The sequence below is a fragment of the Haliaeetus albicilla genome, chromosome W, assembly GCF_947461875.1.
Source record: "Haliaeetus albicilla chromosome W, bHalAlb1.1, whole genome shotgun sequence".
Classification (NCBI taxonomy): Eukaryota; Metazoa; Chordata; class Aves; order Accipitriformes; family Accipitridae; genus Haliaeetus; species Haliaeetus albicilla.
In genome coordinates this window covers 39,752,142-39,757,030 of record NC_091515.1, presented here as the reverse complement: position 1 = coordinate 39,757,030, position 4,889 = coordinate 39,752,142, and the positions used below count along the sequence as shown (strand labels likewise).

The following is a 4,889-nucleotide window of genomic DNA, read 5'->3' as shown; positions in this document are numbered from 1 at the left end:
TCTGGCCCCCAAGGGTATCGGGTAGGGCTTAACATTTGTAAGCTTTGAAGGGGGAAGCAGTGGTGAGGCTTGTAACAGCCGAATATCTATTGTGAGGAAACCAAATGACCACTGTCTCCCTTTGTTATCAATCCAGGTCTTTCCCTTTAAAATATTGAGTCCTAAAAGGTTAAGTGGAAACTCCCCCATAACCATTGTCACTGTAGTGGCACTATCTTCTGGCAAACGCAGGCTGACCATTGCTAACGCCTGTGGCTGAACAATGCCGAATGCATCTGCCACAAAAAGCCGCTGTTTGGAGGGTGTAATTCCGCAATTAGCAGCGTCTTTAGTTTTAATAGCTGAAATTTGAGCTCCAGTATCTACCAAAAAGGTGACCGTGACTTGTCTTGGCCCCACGATGCCTGTAATTAGTAAATCACCGCAGCCTTTTTCAGTGAGCTGTCTAAAATACATCCAACCTTCGCCCCCCTGCTCACCACCAAAAGGCGAAGGATCTAGTTTCCCACAGGTCTTTGGGTGGCATTTGGTTCTGATAAATCAGTCAGGGAGGGTGCGCTGGGAGTAGCATTCTCAAAATCCACCTTTCTATTTGCTGATTTATCAGGCCACCCTGTTACCAATTTTTCCAATTTGTCTGTTGGCATCCCGTCCATTAAGTCACGCAGGATCCCCTTCTGCTGTCCCTCTGCCCACAGTCTATTGTGTTTCTTCGGGATGCGTCCCGTCGTCCCTCCCCCCGTCGGTTTAGCGAGGGGTGTTCTCTTATCACTCCCAGGGCGTGGAACTATTTTAACTTCCGCCCGCCTCAAGCCCCTGGAGTCCGTTTTGGTGCCTGGAGGGTTAACGGGACCATACTTGTGCCCATAATTAATTAATTCCTGGGCCACTTCTCCCCAAGTCCACATTTTCCTATCCGGGGGTCGGAGGTGCCAATCAGGCATGAATCCTCCTGAAGCAGCCGCAACACTCTTGCCCTGGGGCATCGTCTGTATCTTTCCTTGTAATTGTATACCAATCCCTTTCAGAGAATCAGGGAGTCCCCTTATAAGGGGAGTCATTCGCTCAGGATCCACCGACATCATCATTGGGGACTCCTGCCTAGGCTCCAATTTTCGATCATACATCATCTGCAGACAAGCTGCCTTTTGCACACTCTCCACTAATTGATCAACAGTCCCCGTAATCGCGAGGGGATCCCCCCCCTCCAAGGGGTTCAAACCCCCCGCCCAATAGGCTGCCCGTTGGGTTACAGACCAGGGGGCACGGTAATCTCCAGTAGTTAAAAACACTCCCGGTCCCCAACACCCTTCCACCTCCTTTTCACTTAACAGAATCTGGTCCCCCCCACCGACAACGATACTCTCCACACATACTCCATTTCTGACTCCTTAGAGGTTCAGCTAAATTCCTTTTTTAGTTTTGCCAACTCGGTGGCGGTATAGGGGACCTCTTTAGTTGTAACTTGGGGGAACTGGTCCTGCTCATCATCGTAAATATATTCAGTTTTGACTAAGGGTCGCAATGAAGGCAGCTCTAACTTCTCTACTCTCTCTTTCGCTGCCTGCAGATTGTTAAAGGGGTAGCCAATTTCTGATCTTGGAGGCATTTCCTCATGGACAGTACCCGGAAGGAGCTGCTCCTTAAGACCAATCTGCAAATGTTTCACTTGGTTCTTTTCTGATTCAAGTTGTGCTTTTAATCCCGCCACTTGTCCCAGAAGGGACTGAACAAGATTTTGGAGGGATTCAATAATTTGAGATTCTGCAGTGAGGTGGCAATCCCTATCCTCCACTGCTCCAGCCAGACTGGCACCGAGAACAGTACAGACAACCGCTTTTCCTTTTCCTGACTGCACTCTAGCGTCTTCCTGTAAAGCGACCATCCAACCAACAACGATCTGCAGATTATACCAGTTTCCCTGAGCACAGTCTACCCCAGGCACAGAGGGTCGTGCTTTATGTTTTTCTAAAAAAATCAAACAAAACTTCTTTCCCCAAAGGGGCAATTTTACAATCGCTCATCTTACACAAAGCGGGGAAGCAGTCATCTCAGGAAGGCAGCACGTAAAGTTTCAAACACAACACAACAGAAGCCTGCACCCCTTATGTTCCTGAGAGGTCTCACGTATTTGGGAAAGAGTACGGCACTCTCGTCTCAAGGGATCCTGTCCGTGATGCCAATTTAAATGTCCCGATCCAATGTTGGAGAAGGTTTCGATATGATCCCAAGAGCGAGATTAAGACACAAACAAGGTCAAATGCTGTATACCCAGAAGAGCTTTTATTATCAAAAGTAACAAAAGTGGAAAATAGTGGCGATAGGATAGAATGGAAGAAAAGGTAGAAATTAAGCAAGCAGTCAGGATAGGATTGCTAGGATAGTCACCACCACAGATCCAGCGGCGTCCCGTTGGTCCTCAGGCAAGCAGTCGATGGTGGGAGTTGCAAGGATGGTCACCACCACAGATCCAGCAGCGTCCCGTTGGTCCTCAATCTTCAATTCTTTGGTGGTGAAAAAGAAAAGCCTCACAGCTTGTCTCTATGGGTTTTTATAGGGCATATTTCGATGATGTCACGCGCTGCAGGTTTTGTCTATCACACGACCTTCGCGTGATCAACACCAGAAACCAGTATCTTATCAGCTCCAGCCCGGTTTCCTCCCCTGGATGCCTCAATGGCCTGGTAATCATCCCCATGGACAGAGGAGTGTCCTGCTTAAACAGGCCATCTCAGAGAAAAAGGGCTCGAGATAAACAGTTCGCAGTTCCTTGAGATGACAGTCCAGTCCCTCACACCTAACAATCATTGAGACAAACGGCTCGAGATAACAATTCCGTCTCTTACACTGTCTGCGTTTTCATTTGCCATCAATATTGTTTATTTCTCTCCTCTTAATCCCTCGTTTTTTAAAATGTTGCTTCTATGTCCACTCTTACCTAGTTTGCCATCCCTATTTGTAGTTCTTTCCTGTCTGTCCTGTACCTCATCGCTTTTGAAATTTTCCTTCTTTTCCTACTTTTGTCAAGCTCCCTATCCCTATTTTTTAATTTTTTCCCGCCTTTCACATACCCCATCACTTTAAAATTTTATTCTGTACATCCCTGTTTATTTAGTTTGTTGTTCCTATTATTTTTTCTTGTCCTAGTCCTCATTGCTTTTAAAATGTTCTATGTCTACTTTTATTCCATTTGATGTCTTTAGTTTTGAATTATGTCTCATCCTTCCTTAGTGCCATCTTTTTGAAAATTTTATTTCTATGTCTCTGTTCTAATTCGCTATCACTATTTTTTAATCTTTTAATCTCTTAATCCCTTGGCTTTTAAATATTATTTCTATGTCCACTTGTATCTGTTTTGGCATCCCTATTTTACATGTTTTCCTGTCTGTCCTGTACCTCATTGCTTTTTAAATTTTCTTTCCATGACCACTTTCATCAACAGGTCTATTCTTAGTTTTTAATTCTTTCCTGTCTGTCATTTAACATGGCGCTTTTAAATTATTTTTCTGTGTCTGCTTTTATCCAGTTCACTGTCTTTATATTATTTCTTGCATTTTATTAGTGCCCTTGCTTTTTAAATTTTTCGTCTATGTCTTCATTTATTTAGTTTGCTCTCCCAATTTTTTCCATGCTTTCCTCTCTTAATCCCTTGGATTTTCAAATTTTGTTTCTATGTCTACTTTTATCAAGATCCCTATCTCTGTATTTTATTTCTTTCCTGTCTGTCATATACCCCATTGCTTTTAAAATGTACTTGCTATGTCTCCATTTTATTTAGTTTGCTGTCCCTATTTTTTAATTTTTTCCTCTCTTAATCTCAAGGCTTTTAAAATTTTATGTCTACTATTATTTAGTTTTCTGTCTCTAATTTTTTAATCTCTTCCTCTCTTAATCCCCATCACTTTTAAAATTTACTTCCTATGTTTCTGTTTGTTTATAAAATTTTTCCTTCATGTCCCTAATCCCTGTCACTTTTAATATTTTCTGTCTCCTTTTATCCAGTTAACTGTCTGTATTTTAAATTTTTTTCTTGTCTGTCCTTTACACCTTTGCTTTTTAAATTTTCTTTCTTTGTCTGTGTTTTAGTTTGTTGTCCTTATTTTTCAATTTTTTTCCTTTATTTTCTTAATCCTTTTTTAAAATGCCCTTTCTATGTCTGCTTTTATCCCATTCACTGTCTTTATTTTTTAATTGTTTCTCATCTTTCTTTAGCACTGTTGCTTTTTAAATTTTCTTTCTATGTCTACTTTTCTCAAGCTCCCATCCCTATTTTTAAGTCTTTCTCGTCTGTTGTGTACCCTGTTGGTTTTTAAATTTACTTTATACGCCTCTGGTTTAGTTTGCTGTTCCTTTTTTTTAATTTTTTCCTTTACTTCCTTAATCCTGCCACTTCAACAATGCTCTTTCTATGTCTACTTTTATCCAGTTCCTGTTTGTATTTTTCAATTCTTTCCTGTCTGTCATGAACCACACTGCTTTTAAAATTTTCTTTCTATGTCTACTTTTATGTAGCTAACTGTCCCTATTTTTCAATTTTTTACTCTCATAATTCTTTTTGTTGTGAAATTTTGTTTCTAGGTGTACTTTTATCATGTTTTCTCTCCTTATTTGTTAATTTTTTTTCCCGTTTCCTGTCGCTTTATAAATTTTTTGCTCTATGTCTGCTTTAATCAAGATATCTCTCCCTGTTTATTAATTATTTCCTGTCTGTCCTGTACCCAGTTGCTTTTAAAACTTTCCCTCTACATCTCCGTCTAAGGTTTTTTGCTATTTTTTCATTTTTTCCTGTTTTCACTTTTGAATTTTTGTTTCTGTGTTCACTTTTACATGTTTTTGTCTCTATTATTTACTTTTTTTTCCTGTATTCTACATTGTCACTTTTAAAATTT

At 40.8% G+C, this 4,889-nt stretch overlaps 1 pseudogene; it reads right to left on the bottom strand.

The window, feature by feature from the left end:
• Positions 1-239: 239 nt before the first annotated feature.
• LOC138683607 (uncharacterized) lies at positions 240-2,024 on the bottom strand (annotated as a pseudogene).
• Positions 2,025-4,889: the final 2,865 nt, after the last annotated feature.